This window comes from Halichoerus grypus, chromosome X (assembly GCF_964656455.1).
Source record: "Halichoerus grypus chromosome X, mHalGry1.hap1.1, whole genome shotgun sequence".
Lineage (NCBI taxonomy): Eukaryota > Metazoa > Chordata > Mammalia > Carnivora > Phocidae > Halichoerus > Halichoerus grypus.
In genome coordinates, this window is record NC_135727.1 from 49,595,133 (window position 1) to 49,612,464 (window position 17,332).

Consider the following 17,332-nt stretch of genomic DNA (forward strand, 5'->3'; position numbering starts at 1 on the left):
ATAAAACATCAGGAGCTGAGAGTATACCAAGATTTTAAGGCTGCTCTTAGAAAACAGCCAAAAAATCCCATAAAACCCCACATTCTCCAAGTTGTGAAACAGAAGAGTAAAGAAGGTAATATTTGTAAATCATGTGTGATTTAAAGAGATAAAAACTTCAAAAGCAATATGATGATTCCATGAGATCTGTAGAAAAATATGAATTACCTAAAGCATAGAATTAATAATTAGTTAAATAAATAAATATAGATGTCACAAGAAACTTTAGCATGAGTTGATGAGACATTCTGCAGTAGCTTAGGCATCCTCTGCTATATTTCCTAAAATGCACTTCATTGACAACTTCTAATCCTCTTTGGGCTCGTTTCCTATTCTCTCTTTCTCCTCCCTCCTCCTCCTGTCTTTATCACTACCCCTTCTGTTCACTGAATTTTTTACATACTAAAAATTGACTTTTGCTATTACTATTTGCTAAAGTAATTCCACAGTTGGTTCTACCACCTTACCTAATATTTCTTGGTCCTGACTTCCCACATTTGGCTTTTCTCCAGCTCTCATCACCTTTCTCAGGCTTAAGGTTCTTTTTTTCCTTCCCCTTCCTGTTGATAGCTGCCTCAGGCTACAGGGTAGCATTTTGGCTGCCATCCTGCAGTAGCACCAGGCCATGTTATCCTTTGTTCCAGGCACCTGTGATTAGGACCACAGGTGCTGTCACTTTGAGATACATGCAGAACAAACCATAATAAGATTTTTTAAAATTGATATGTGAGAGGTGTATCTTTTTTAGTATTAGTTTCAACTGTGAAGAAACACATTTCTATTAGAGACTTCCTATAGTCAAGATAAATGCAAAAATAAAATCTAAGAAAATGGTTTAAAATTTACATGGTTATTGGTCAAAATACTTTCATTTTCTGAGAAGTTTGTTTCTTACAGGTTAAAGTTCCTGATCCATCTAAGGTTGCTTGGGAATTGCCTTTGGAAGATATCAAACCTCCTGTAGTGTTAGCTTTTCGAATAATGGCTCTCAGTAACAGTTTAATGATGAACTGGTTGTCAATGTGGTAAATATTTTCTCCTTTTGTCACAGCCATTTGCAAAGTAAAAATTACATGGGTTCATAAATATTAGAATCACTGTTAGAATTAGATTACTAGTAAGGGTGTCTGGATGACTCAGTGGGTTGGGTGTCCAGCTCTTGATTTCAGCTTGGGTCACGATCTCAGTGTTGTGGGATCAAGCCCCACAATGGACTCCATGCTGTGTGTGGAGCCTGCTTGGGATTCTCTCTTTCCTTCTCCCTCTGCCCCCCCTACCCCACTTGCACTTGTTCTCTCTCTCTCCCTCAAAAAAGGAAGAAATAGATTACTAAATTTTATAATCCCCAAAGGTAGATCCATGCAATAGAGATAGATAGAGAACTGCAATTATTTCTTGGAGAAATAAGGCTTAGGTTCTTAAGCCAATTTACTTCCATTAGAAAGTAGCAATATTGCAGTCTGAGAATATGGTGGAGTAGGAAGACCTTAAGCTCATCTCATCCCATGGATACTACCAGGTAACACACAGATCAGTGTAAATAACCCAGAAAATGATCTGAAGACTTGCAGGACAAACTCCACAACCAAAGGCAGAGAGGAGGTCCACATTGAAGAAGGTAGGAAGGGAGGAGGCATAACTTGGGAGCTAAGTAGACAAAACCGTGGGGAGGGAGACAGTAGTGCAGAGAAGGGTGAAAAACAGACTGTAACACCAGGGAGCCCACAAAAGTTAGAGGAATCCCCATAACATTTGCTTTGAAAAGGAGATAGGCTGAATTTCATGAGTTCTTACAACCAGCAGGAATTAAAGCCTGGAATTTTAAAAATTGGCTTGGCTCCGGGGGAGCACCTGGGGCATTAGGAAGTGGAGTCCCCACCCTTAAAGAGGCAGGTGTCATTTTCTTCCCTTACCCCTCACCATAAACAAAAGGCCACCCACCAGAACCAGTACAGTGTCAACACTCACTACTTAACTTCTTACACCAAGCCCCACACTTTGGAGGCTCCATCTTTCCCAGTCACACTTGCCTCAGTCCCTGTGCTGCAGGCCCCTTGCCATAGAAGACCTGCACAAACCCCACCAACACCTCATCTCCTGACCTGCACATTTTACAGGACCTCAGTTCTGGTGGCTGTGGCAGTGCCAGGTTTCATTTCCAAGAAAACCAGTACACAATTTCTTAAAAGTGCCCCACCCAGCTGGGGACAAAACCCTGTCCACAACAGGCAAAGAGAGCCTCTGAATACAACTGCACTGAAAGAAAAAGAGGTTGGAACTCAACAGCAGGGCATAGGCAACATACATAGGGGACACTCCCTGAAATGCCAGGACCTAGAGAACAGGGGACATGGCATTGCAGGGCACTACAGTACCTCTTCTTTATCAGGCCATTACCTTTAAAAGCAAGAAATATACTTGACTTTCTTAACACAGAGAAACAGACAGAAAGTTAGACAAATTGAGAAGACAGAGAAGTATGTCCCAAATGAAAGAACAGGACAAACTCATGGCCAGAGACCTTAGTGAAACAAAGATAAATAATATTCCTGATAGAGAATTTAAATTTAAAGTAATGATCATAAAGATACTCACTGGACTTGAGAAAACAATGGAGGACATCAGTGAAACCCTTAACAAAGAGACATAAAAGAACCAATCCAAGATGAAAAATGCAATAAATAAAATTAAATATACACTTGATGGAATAAATAGCAAGCTAGAGGAAGCAGAGGAGCACATTAATGACTTGGAAGACAGAGTAATGGAAAGTAATCAAGCTGGGAAAATGAGAGGGAAAAATATGCAAACTGAGAATAATCTTAGAGAACTCAGTGGCACCAATGAGCATAATAACATTCATGATAAGGACCCCAGAAGAAGAGAGAGCAAAGGGAGCAAAAAATGTATTTGAAGAAATAATAGCTGAAAACTTCTCTAATTTGGGGAGAGAAACAAATATTCAGATGCAGTAGGCACAGAGATCCCCCCACCAAAAAAATCGACCCAAGGAGGGCCACACCAAGACACATAGCAATTAAAATGGCAAAAAGTAGTGATAAAGAAAAAAAATTAAAAGCAGCAACAGAAAAGAAGACTGTTACATATAAGGGAAACCTCATATGGCTATCAGTGGATTTTTCAGTGGAAACATTGCAGGGCAGAAGAGAGTGGCATGATATATTCAAAGAGTTGAGAGGAAACAACCTGTAACCAAGAATATTCCATTCAGTAAGGCTTGTGTTCAGAATAGAAAGAGAGATAGTTTCCCAGACAAACAAAAACTAAAGGAGTTCATGCTCGCTAATCCAGCTGGACAAGATATATTAAATGGAACTCTTTAAGGGGAAAGGAGATACAAAAAGTGACAAAGACAAGAAAGTATCAGAGAAAATCTCCAGAAACAATCACAAAACAAGTAATAAAATGGCAATAAACACATATCTATCAAATATCTTTGAATGTAAATGGACTAAATGCTTCAATCAAAAGATACAGGGTGACAGAAAGGATAAAAAAAAAAAAACAAAAAAAACAAGACCCATCTATGTATGGCCTATAAGAGACTCATTTTATTTTATTTTATTTTCTCTTTTTTTATTAACGTATAATGTATTATTTGTTTCAGGAGTATAGGTCTGTGATTCATCAGTCTTACACAATTCACAGTGCTAACCATAGCACATACCCTCCCCAATGTCCATCGCTCAGCCACCCTATCTTTCCCAACCCCTTCCACTCCAGCAACCCTCAGTTTGTTTCCTGAGATTAAGAGTCTCTTATTGTTTGTCTCCCTCTCTGGTTTCATCTTGTTTCATTTTTCCCTCCCTTCCCCTATGATCCTCCATCTTGTTTCTCAAATTCCTCATATCAGTGAGATCATATGATAACTGTCTTTCTATAAGAGACTCATTTTAGACCTAAAGACACCAGCAGATTGAAAGTGACAATAGCAATCTCAGGAGGACTCTACCTGTCACCAGCACTGCAGCTCACTTCTTGCTTTTTCTTGGTTCATCAGGTCTATCGGGGCTGGATTATTTCACTGAGGGCAGTTTTTTGACCCCTTCCTCAGCTGGCGACCAAGCTTGGTTTTTGTTTGTCTGAGAAGGCTTGTTAGATGAACAGATGATCCTCCATTTCCTCAACTGTCAACAGGAGGGGGAAAAAGATATACAGTCACTCATTAATGCCCTGGAGAAACATGGATGTGTTACACACTGTGACCCTTCAGTGCATATGGGTGTAAAATGAAAGTTGGAGTAGAAATACTTATATCAGATTTCCCAAAGATGGGGGTCTGCTGCCTTATTCCCTCTGTGAAGGTGATGGCCAAAACCAGAGTAGGAGGCCAAATCCAGTGCTTGTCTGAAGCCAAGAGAAAGGAAGCTTTCTGAAGTCAAGGTGAGCTTCTTTGGGCCACAAAACGTGCCCAACCCTAGAAGTTGTTCCCACAGCCTGCACTGAAGGGTCAGTGGGGGAAAGAGGCACAAACACTTGCCCAGGACAAGGAGGAAACCCATTTAGTGCCCATTTCCTGACCCACAGAGCTCAGCCCATTCATCGAGTCTGAGAGTGTAACATGCCTGAGTTTCTCCAGGACATTAATGAGGGACTATGTATCTTCATCCTCTTCCTGTTGACAGATGAGAACACAGCGGATCATCTGTTCATCTAAGAAGCCTTTGAACACCTGTTTTGTGAGATACCTCAGCCTGATGAATGGCCTAGTGGGAAGGTCACAGAGGAGGTCACACAACATTTAAAAGCTCAGGTTTTGGGACTGATAGACTTAAGGTCAAATCCCAGCTCTCTTCCAAGGGACCCTCTCTTTCCCATCCTCCCCTGGGTGATCTCTCTCGCTGGGATGGAAATGTCCTCCTCCCAAGCAAAGACTTGCTAAAGTACATGGGAAGAGGCAGCTTTGGAATAGATAAGCCTTGGCATGGTTTTGGTCTATATCTCATAGCTGGGTGGATTCAGGGAACTTAGCTTGCATATTGACATATTAATCAGTGCTCCTCTGGTGAAAAGGGACAAAAACCCATCTTGAACCAGCTTAAGCTAAAGAAGAAAATGTATTGTGTCTTGTCACCAAACTGCAAAAGTGACTGGAGTTTCAAATGAGTAATTTGTGTTCTCATTCTCTCTGATTCTCATCTCTGCTTGTCTCTGCCTTAGCTTCATTCTTCCAAACAGACTGACTTTGGTGCCAGGGATTGTGTTTATTGGTAAGAGTGGGCTTACAGACTGCCAATGTCATAACCCAGGGGAAACATTTCTTTCTCTTAACTTTGTTCTATAAGAATCCAAAGAGGGGTGCCTGCATGGCTCAGTCAATTAAGTGTCCGACTCTTGATTTCAACTTAAGTCATGATCTCGGGTTTGTAAGATCAAGCCCCACATTGGACTCCACAGTGGGTATGGAGCCTGCTTAAGATTCTTTCTCTCCATCTCTCTCTGCACCTCCTTCCTCTTTCCCGCTCAAAAAAAAAAAAAAAAAAAAAAAATCCAAAGAGTGGGCCATGAGCCCTTCCCTGGAGCAATCAATCACTGGCTGGCTGGAGGGAAAATATAATTGGCCCTGCCAAGGTCAATGCCTCCCCATGGTCAGAGAGGGTAAGATTTGTTAATAGATAAGCAGGAAGAGGTGGTGCTTTGAAGGTGCAAACAATATCATTATAGCCACACCTTCACTCCAAAGTGGGCATGTGTATGTACATGCACACGTACACTCTATTGTTACTTTGATTATAAAATTTTCATTTTATATGATCCACTGCCCCACATATAGCCAAATGCACCTACCCTCACCTTAAGTTCAGACCACCCAAAGCCATAACACAAACAACTTCAAGCCCAGCATATCTGAGGCATTAGTCTTTCTCCCCATCAGGTCTCCGTGTTTTTTTTTATTTTTTTTCTTTTTTTAAATTATACTGTCATTTAAAATATTTAATCAACTGTCATCAAAGATTACCAGTCATATTACATGCCATGATTAGCTTTCTATAAACAACTTCCTTTCTGTGTGACAATAGTTTCAATGAAATAAAAAATAAAACTGTATATTAAGCAAAGAAATTTATTAACCTTGTTTCAAATTTTATTCCCAGATTTCTTCAGTTTAATTAGCTGCAAAAATGAATTGTGTATAAGCAAAAACTGAAAACAGCTGTAGTATCCAAGGAGCTTGGCTTAAAAATATTAGAAATGTAGATTCTATTAGATCCATGAACAAAAGTTTAAAAAGCAGTCATAATCTAAAATAGCAGCTCCCAGTAACTTCTTCAAGTATTATCTTCTTCAGAAGTTGACATGATTCAGTTTGCTTTATTCTTGGAAGCTTCATCAAAATTCTCCATAAGATTTGGAACTTCATCATTGTCATCTTCTCTGATAACTAGTAGTGCTTTTCCATCCACATATTGTTTGGGCAGAGCTTCAGCTAGTCTTCTTAAATTAGTCAGACTGTCTGCACCAAGTTTGTTTAAGATATTGGGTAACATTTCTGTCAGGTGATTTGTCTTGGTATGGCCTGTAATGGTAAAAGTGTTCACTGCCAGGAATGCCTGAACTTTAGGGTTGTTAAAGTGGATCACTGTTCCTTGGTTTGTGAACATATTTACTTCTTCAATATCAGAGATGATGTTTCCCCCTAACTTCTTTAAGGAGAACTGAAGTTTTGTTTTGTTTTGTTTTGTTTGTTGTTGTTGTTGTTGTTTTATCATTTGCTGTAGCTGTTCTATAAACCACCTTCTTCGGTGAGCAGTTCCTTTCCCACCAATATGTACCTCTGCTTTTGTTTTATAACCACTAAACCGGCCTTACAAAAATGTAAAAGAAGACTCTTTGAGTGGAAGAGAAGGACCATAAGTAAGAGTATGAAAAGTAAAAAAACAAAAAAAGTTGTAAAAATAAATGCATTTGTTAATATCAGTCAAGAGATTTACAAAATAAAAGGATGCAAAATATGATATCATATACCTAGAACTGGTTGGGGGGAGAGAAGTAAAGAGTGATTTCAACTTAAGTGAAAACCAACTTAAAATAGACTGCTATATGCAGAAGATGTTACACACAAACCTAATGGTAACCACAAATTAAAAACAAACAAACAAAAAACAGTAATAGAGGAACACCTGGGTGGCTCAGTCAGTTAAGTGTCTGCCTTGGGCTCAGGTCATGATTCCAGGGTCCTGGGATTGAGCCCCGTGTTGGGCTCCCTGCTCAACATGGAGTCTGCTTCTCTCTTTCTCCCTCTGACCCTCCCCCCTGCTCTTGCTCTCACTCTCTCTCTCTCAAATGAATAAATAAAAAATCTTTTAAAAAATCGGGAATTGATAGGGAAAGAATAAAGAAAAAAGCATACAGGTATATCACTAAAGAAAGCCAACAAACCATGAAAGAGAGCAAGAGAAGAAATGATCAGAGAAATACTACAAAACCAACCACAAAACAAATAAAATGGCAATAAATACTTATTTAACAATAATTACTTGGAAAGTAAATAGGCTAAGTGATCTAATCATAAAACATAGGGAGACAGAGTAGGAAAAAAAAAAAACAAAAACCAAGACCCATCTCTATGTTAGCTTACAAGAGACTCATTGCATTTTTTTCAGATTTTTCTTTAAATTCTAGTTAGTTAACATATAGTGTAATATTGGTTTCAGGAGTAGAATTTAGTGATTCATCACTTACATATAACACCCAATGCTCAACACAAGTGCCTTCTGTAATACCCATCACCTACTTAGCCCATCCTCTGCCCATCTCTCTTCCATCAACCCTCAGATTATTCCCTATAGTTGAGAGTCTCTTATGGTTTGCTTCCCCCTCTTTTTTTTTTTTTTTTCCTTTCCACTATACTCATCTGTTTTGTTTCTTAAATTCCACATATAAGTGAAAACGGTATTTGTCTTTCTCTGGCTGACTTACTTTGCTTAGCATAATACACTCTATATCCATTCATGTCCTTGCAAATGGCAATATTTCATTCTTTTTTTATGGCAGATACACACACACACACACACACACATTTGGGCTCTTTACATCATTTAGCTATTGTTGATAGTGCTGCTGTAAACATCAAGGTACATGTGTCCCTTTGAATTAGCATTTTTACATCTTTTGGGTAAATACCTGGTAGTGAAATTGTTGGATGGTAGGGTAGTTCTACTCGTAACTTTCTGAGGAAACTCCATACTGTTTTCCAGAGTGGCTGCACCAGTTTGCATTCCCACAAAGAGTGTAAGAGGATTCCCTTTTCTCCAATCCTCACCAATATCTGTTGTTTCCTGTGTTGTTAATTTAGTCATTCTGACAGGTGTGCAGTTCTATCTCATCATGGTTTTGATTTGTATTTACCTGATAATGAGTGATGTTGAGCATCTTTTCATGTGTCTGTGAACACATAGTCATCTGTATGTCTTCTTTGGAAAAATGGCTATTCACATCTGTCCATTTATTAACTGGATTATTTGTTTTTGAGGTGTTGAGTTTGATAAGTTCTTTATAGATTTTGGATACTAACCCTTTATCAGATATGTTATTTGTAAATATATTCTCCAAAGTAGGATGAAGAAGGTCGCTATATCATAATATAAGGGACTATCCAACAAGAATATCTAACAATTGTAAATAATTATGCACTCAAAAAGGGAGCACCCAAATACATAAAACTGTTAATAAAAAACTTCAAGTAATACAATAATCAATAGTAATACAATAATACCAGGGGACTCTAACACCACACTTACATCAATGTACAGATCATCCAAACAAAAAATCAACAAGGAAAATGTGAATTTGAATGATAAACTGGACTACATGGATTTGACAGTTATATTCAGAATATCCCATCTTAAAATGGCAGAATACACATTCATTTCAAGTACACATGGAACATTCTCCAGAACAGATCACATGTTAGGCCACAAAACAAGTCTCAGCAAATTGAAAATGATCAGTCATACCATGCATATTTTCTGGACACAACACAAGAAAAAATCTGGAAAGACCACAAATAACATGCTTGTTAAACAACAAATAAGTCAACCAAGGAATCAAAGAAGAAATTTAAAAATTGCATGGAAACAAATGGAAATTAATAACACAATGGTCCAAAACTTTTGGGATGCAGGAAAAGTGGTTCTAAGAGGGAAGTTTACAGCAATACAGGTCTAACTCAAGAAGCAAGAAAAATCTCAAATAAACAACTTAACCTTACACCTAAAGGAGCTAGAAAAAGAACAACAAACAAAACTCCAAACCAGCAGGAAGAAGGGAATGATAAAGATTAAAACATAAATAAATAATACAGAAACTAAAAGAAAAAAAAATAGTAATAGTAGAACAGATCAATGAAACCAGGAGCTGGTCCTTTGAAAAGATGAACAAAATGGATAAAACTTTACCCAGACTCATCAAAAAGAGAGAGATAGAGAGAGGACCAAAATAAACAAAATCTTGAATGAAAGAGGAGAGACAACAACCAGCACAAAAGAAATACAAATAATTGTAAGAGAGTGTTATTAAAATTATATGCCAACAAATTGGACAACCTAGAAGAAATGGATAAATTCCTAGAAACATATAAACTACCAAAACCAAAGCAGGAAAGAAATACAAAATTTGAACAGACCAATTACCAGCAATGAAATTCACTCAGTAATCAAAAAGTTCCCAACAAACAAAAACCTAGGACGAGACAGAATCACAAGCAAATTCTATCAAACATTTAAAGAAAAGTTAATACTTATTCCTCTTAAACTATTCCAAAAAACAGTAGAGGAAGGAAATTTCCAAATTCATTCTATGAGACCAGTATTACCCGGATACCAAAACCATATAAAAACACATACACACACACACAAAAAAAAGATAGAGATAGAGATAGATAGAGTGAGATAACTACAGGCAATATCTCTGATGAACATAGATGCAAAAATCCTCAACAAAATACTGCCAAACCAAATCCAACAATACATTAAACACACACACACACACACACACACACACACACACAAAACGGGTGCCAGGGTGGCTCAGTCGTTAAGCGTCTGCTCAGGTCATGGTCCCAGAGTCCTGGAATCGAGCCCCGCATCGGGCTCCCTGCTCAGCAGGACGCCTGATTCTCCCTCTCCCACTTGTATTCCCTCTCTCGCTGTGTCTCTCTCTGTTAAATAAATAAATAAAATCTAAAAAAAAAAAAAAATTTACCATGATCAAATGTGATTTATTCCCAGATTGCAAGTGTGGTTCAATATCTGAAAATCAATCAAGGTGATACATCCTATCAATAAGAGAAAGGATAAAAATCATATGACCATTTCAATAAACAAAGAAAAAGCATTTGATGAAGTACAATATCCATTCATGATAAAAACCCTCAACAAAGTAGGTCTAGAGGGAACATACCTCAACATAATGAAGGCCATCTATGAAAAACCCACAACGAACATCATACTCAATGGGGGAAAACTAAGTGCTTTTACCATAAGGTCAGGAATAAGAAAAAGATGTCCACTCTCACCACTTTTATTCAACATAGTACTAGAAGTCCTAGCCACAGGTATTCAACAACAAAAAGAAATAAAATCCATCCAAATTAGTAAGGAAGAAGTAAAATTTTCACTATTTGCAGATGACTTGGTACTATCTATGGAAAACTTTAAAGACTTCACCAAAAAACTACTAGAATTTATAACTGCATTCAGTAAAGTTGCAGAATACAAAATCAATGTATAGAAATCTGTTGCATTGCTATACACTAATAATGAACCAACAGAAAGTGAAATTAAGAAAACAATTTCATTTATACTTGCACCAAATATAATAAAATATCTAGGAATATACTTAACCAAGTAGGAGAAAAAAATCTGAAAACTATAAAACATTAATGAAAGATACTCAAGACAATGCAAAAAAGTGGGCATTTAATGCTCATGAGTTGGAAGAACAAATATTGTTAAATTTCTATAGAACCCAAACATTTAATGAAATCCCTATCTTAATGTTAATAGCAATTTTCACAGAGCTAGAACAAACAATTCTAAAATGTGTATGGAACCACAAAAGACTTCAAATAGCCAAAGCAGCCTTGAAAAAGAAAAACAAAACTGGAGGAATTACAATTCTAAACTTCAAATTATGTTACAAAGCTGAAGTAATCAACACAGTATGGTAGTGTCACAAAAATAGACACATAGATCAATGGAACAGAATAGAAAAACAAGAAATAAACCTACAATTATATGGTCAATCAATGTTCAACAAAGTAGGAAAGAATATGTAATGGGAAAAAGACAGTCCCTTCAACAAATGGTATTGGGAAAACTGGACAGCAACTTTCAGAAGAATGAAACTGGACCACTTTCTTACACCATACACAAAAATAAACTCAAAGTGGATGAAAACCCTAAATGTAAGACCTGAAACCACAAAAAATTCAGAAGAGAACACAGGAAGAAAATTTCTCTGACATTGGCCATAGGAACATTTTTCTAGATATGGTTTTTGAATCAAGGGAAATAAAAGCAAAAATAAACTATTGGGACTACATTAAAATAAAAAGCTTCTACACAGCAAAATAAACAATCAACAAAACTTAAAGGCAACCTACAGAATGGGAGAAGATATTTGCAAATGACATATCCAATAAAGAGTTAATATCCAAAATATATAAAGAATCCATACAACTCAACACTCAAAAAACAAATAATCCAATTACAAAATGAGTACAAGACATGAATAGACATTTTTCCAAAGAAGACATCCAAATGACCAACAGACACATGAAAAGATACTCACCATCATTCATCATCAGGGAAATTCAAATCTAAACTACAATGAGATACCACTTCACATCTGTCAGAATGGCTAAAATTAACAACACAAGAAACAACAGGTATTGGCAAGGATGTGGAAAAAAATGGAACCTTGTGCATTCCTAGTAGATAGGAATGTAAACTGCTGCAGGTACTGTGGAAAACAGTATAGAGTTTCCTCAAAAACTTAAAAAATAGAGCATTAAAATAGAAGTGTTGGTGAAGGAGCTAAGAAGGTGGAGTAGTAGGAGGACCCTAGGCTTGTTTCATCCCTTGAACACAGCTAGTTAAATATCAAATCATTCTGAATACCCAAATCTATCTGAGGACTGACATAACAAACTGCACAACTAGAGGGAGATAAGAGGCCATATCATGGAAGGTAGGAGGTAGAGAGATGTGATTTGGGGGAGAAATGGATTGCTGGTGCTGTGGAGGGGAGGAAGTCCTTGTCACAAAAAGAGGAGAGAAAAAGAGAGAGAGAGAGGAGCACACAAGGAAACACTTCTCCAAAGCCATTGACTGGGAGAACAAGAGGGGCTGATTTTAGTGAGTTTTTACAACCACTGGGGCTCAAAGACTGAAGTTTTAGAGGTTTATGGTGTGGCCAGTGTGGAGCCCTGAGGGCACTACAGTGTTACTGTGGAGAAGGAGGACAGATAGCCTGGGAGCAGATGGCACAATCTGAGAATCCCCTGAGGCACACTGGGAGGGATGGTTCTGCCTTCTTGGACCACATCTGGGACAGGTGGCATTGCCTCTCTGGAGACAAAAGAGCTGGCACATGCCATTACCCTTTCCCCTCTTCAGCATAGGTACAGAGACACCTACTGAGGGCAGCTAACCTGGAAGCCAGCTCTTTGCTGCTTTTTACTCCAAACTCCACATCCCTGTGCTTTGGTGCAACTGCCCTTCTGGGACAAACCTGTATCAGTCCCAGCATGGTGAGACCCACCCCCAAAGGAGGAGCATGGGTCTGCACAATACCAGGTCCCTAAAGTTTGGAGTTTTTGGTGTGTTTTTTTTTTTGGGGGGGGGGTGGATTTTTTGTTTTTGTTTTGTTTGTTTTGTTTTGTTTTTTATTTTAAGTTTGGAGTTTTAAAGCTCAGCTGGACTGCCTGGGAGGGAAGAGAGTCGCACAGTGCTGCTGAGCAGGCAGACAGCCCAGACGCAGGGTGAAGGCAGGGATCTGAGGGATGCCTGGGATACAGGAGAAGAAATTGTTTGTTCTCTTGGGAGGGATTTCCAGACAATGTTGGGCACGAATTCCCCTCTAAGGACAAGGGACCTGGCTGGAGCCATTTCTCTCCTCTACTCTTCAGCATTAACTAATATCAGTAAACAGCACAGCAAAACACTGGCAGCTTAAACTGCTTACACCAAACCCTGCTCCACTGTGTTCTGCAGGTGCTGATTTTCTGGGGCAAGTGTGCCTCAAAACTAGTGCAGCAGGCCTCTCCCCAGAAGACCAGCACAACCTCCCCCCCCAGCACACACCCATCTACTGACCATAGAGTCCTGCAAACTTTCAGTTCTAGTGGAAACAGCATCAGGTTTCCTTTAACAAGCAGACCAGAGCACACCTAGTTAAAACTAGCTGCACTCTGGCCAAGATCAAAACACTCCACACTAGAGGAGATGAAAAACTCTGAGGAGAACTGACCAAAGGGAAAGAGCAGCCAAAATAGAGCAACAGAGTGTGCACAGCATACACCAGAGACACTTCCTGAAACACTAGGCTTTGGACAATATATGATATCTTCTTTATAAAGCAATCACACTCAGGAACAGGAAACATAATAGGCTTTCATAACACACAGAAGAAGACAGACACCTATAAAAAATGCCAAGACAGAAGAATTCATCCCAAAAGAAAGAAAAAGGATAGGTCTTGACCAGGGATCTAATTGAACAGATATAGGTGATATGCCAGATCCAGAATTTAAGGCAACAATCATAAAGATACTAGCTGGGCTTGAGAAAAGCATAGACACCAGGGAGTCCCTTACCACTGAGATAAAAGACCTAAAAACTAGTAAGGCCAAAATGAAAAATGCAAGAGCCGAGATACAAAACTGATGGGATAAAATGACCACAAGGATGGAACAGGAGAATGAATAGTGATATAGAAGATAAAATTATGGAAAATAATGAAGCTGAAGAAAGGAGGGAAAGAAAAATATTGGATCAGGAATGTAGACTTGGGGAACTCAGTGACTCCATACAGTGCAGTAACATTCATATCATAGAAGTCCCAGAAGAAGAGATGGAAAAAGGGGCAGAAGGTTTATTGGAAGAAATTATACCTGAATACTACCTTAATCTGGGGAAGGAAACAGACATCCAAATCCACAAGGAACAAAGAACTCCCATCAAAATCACCAAAAACAGGCCAACACCAATACATATTGTAGCTAAATTTGCAAAATATAGAGATAAAGAATAAATCCTAAAAACAGCAAGACAAAAGAAGTCCTTAAATTACAAGGGAAGACAAATAAGTTTAGCAGCAGATCTCTCCACAGAAACTTGGCAGGCCAGAGAGAATGTCATGATATATTCAATGTGTTGAACGGAAAAAATCTCCAGCCAAGAATACTCTAGCCAGCATGGCTGTCATTCAGAATAGAAGGTGAATCAGAGTTTCCCAGACAAACAAAAATGAAGGAGTGCATGACCACTAAACCCACTCAAGAAAATCTCCAGAAACAATGATAAACAAGTAACAAAATAGCACTAAATTCATATCTATTAATAATTATTCTGAATGTAAATGCTCCAATGAAAAGACATAAGGTGTCTTGGATGAAAAGAACAAGACCCATCTATATCCTGCCAACAAGAGACTCATTTTAGACTTAAGGACACCTGCAGATTGAAATTCAGGGGATGGAGAAATATTTACCGTGCAAATGGACATCAAAGGAAAGCCAGAATAGCAATACTTATATCAGACAAACTAGATCTTAAGACAAAGACTGGGGCGCCTGGGTGGCTCAGTTGGTTAAGCGACTGCCTTCGGCTCAGGTCATGATCCTGGAGTCCCTGGATCGAGTCCCGCATCGGGCTCCCTGCTCGGCAGGGTGTCTGCTTCTCCCTCTGACCCTCCCCCCTCTCATGCTCTCTCTCTCATTCTCTCTCTCTCAAATAAATAAATAAAATCTTAAAAAAAAAAAAAAAACAAAGACTGTAACAAGAGATAAAGTAGGGCAGTATATCATACTAAAGGGGTCTAGCCAACAAGAAGATCTAACAAATATAAATATTTATACCCCCAACTTGGGAGCACCCAAGTATATAAATCAATTATTAACATATAGAAAGGAACTCATTGATAATAATACAATAAGAGTAGGTGGCTTTAATACCCCACTTACATAAATGGACAGGTCATCTAAGCAGAAAATAAACAAGGAAACAAAGGCTTTGAGTGACACACTGGACCAGATGGACTTAACAGATATATTAAGAACATTTCATCCTAAAGCAGCAGAATACAGATTCTTTTTATGTGTACATGGAACATTCTCCAGAATAGATAACTTACCAGGTCACAAATCAGGCTTCAACAAGTACAAAAAGGCTGAGATCATACCATGCATATTGTCTGACCACAATGCTATGAAACTTGAAATTAACCACACACACACACACACACACACACACATACACACACACACTTGGAAAGACCAAAATACATGGAGGTTAAAGAACATCCTACTAAAGAATAAATGGGTCAACCAGGAAATTAAAGAAGAAATTATATATATATTATACATATATATATATATATAGAGAGAGAGAGAGAGAGAGAGAGAGAGAGAGAGAGAGAAATGATAATGAAAACATGACTGTCCAAAACCTTTGCAATGCAGCAAAAGTGGTCATGAGAGGGAAGTATATAGCAATATGGGCCCACCTCAAGAAGCAAGAAAAATCTCAAATATCTCAAATATGGAACCTAACCTTATACCTAAAGGAGCTAGAAAAAGAAAAACAAATGAAGAAGGGAAATAATAAAGAATAGAACAGAAATTAATGAATTAGAAACAAACAAACAAAAAACAGTACAACATATCAATGAAACCAGGAGCTGGTTCTTTTCAAGAATTAATAAAACTGATAAACCCTTAGCCAGAGTTATCAAAAAGAAAAGTGAAAGAACCCAAGTAAATAAAATCATGAATAAGAAAGGAGAGATCACAACCAACACCACAGAAATACAATCATAAGAGAATATTATGAGAAATTATATGTTAACAAATTGGACAACCTGGAAGAAATGGATAAATTCGTAGAAACATATAAACTACAAAAACTGAAACAGGAAGAAATAAAAAACTTGAATCGGCCCATAACTAGCAAAGAAATTAAATCAGTAATTGAAAATCTCCCAACAAACAAAAGCCCAAGGCCAGATGGCTTTCCAGGGGAATTCTACCAAATATTTAAAGAAGAGTTAATACCTATTCTTAAACTGTTCCAAAAAATAGAAATGGATGGATAGCTTTCAAACTCATTCTGAGGCCAGCATTATCTTGATTCCAAAACAAGACAAAGCCCCATAAAAAAGGGAATTATAGGTCAATATCCCTGATGAACATGGATGCAAAAATTCTCAACAAAAGATTAGCATATATTGAATCCAAAAATCCAATGAAAGAATCATTCACTACAATCAAGTTGGATTTATTCCTGGGCTGCAAGAGTTGGTTCAATGTTCACTAATCAGTCAATGTGATATACCACATTAATAAAAGAAAGGATAAGAAGCATATGATCCTCTCAGTAGATGCAAAAAAAAAAAAAAGCATTTGACAAAGTACAGCAATGATTCCTGATAAAAAACCCTCAACAAAGTAGGGATAGAGGGAACATACCTCAACATTATAAAGGCCATATACAAAAGACCCACAACTAATATCATCCTCAATGGGCAAAACTGCGAGCTTTCTTCTAAGGTCAGAACAAGACAAGAATGTCCATTAATGTAGTACTAGAAGACCTAAACTCAGCAATCAGACAACAAAAAGAAATAAAAGGCATCCAAATGGACAAGGAAGAAATCAAACTTTCACTATTTGCAGATGACATGATACTTACATAGAAAAGCATAAAAGATTCCACCAAAAATTTGCTTGATCTCATACAAAAATTCAGTAAAGTGTGGGCACAAAATCAACATACAGAATTTTTTTGCATTTTTATACATCAATAATGAAGCAGCAGAAAGAGAAATCAAGGAATCAATCCCATTTACAATTGCACCAAAACCATAAGATTGCCAGGAATAAACCTAATCAAAGATGTAAAAGAGCTGTATTCCAAAAAGTATGATATTTTTTCATAAATCAGTTATGAATTAAATTTTTATTTTGTCTTTCAGATATTGAAGAAGTATGTGCTTTTTCCAGATATTGAAATATAACTTTTATGGGCAATTTTTCAGAATAAAAAAAAAT

At 37.7% G+C, this 17,332-nt stretch overlaps 1 pseudogene; it reads right to left on the reverse strand.

Moving 5' to 3' along the window:
- Window positions 1-6,362: 6,362 nt before the first annotated feature.
- On the reverse strand, window positions 6,363-6,662 carry LOC144380385 (transcription factor BTF3 pseudogene; annotated as a pseudogene).
- Window positions 6,663-17,332: the final 10,670 nt, after the last annotated feature.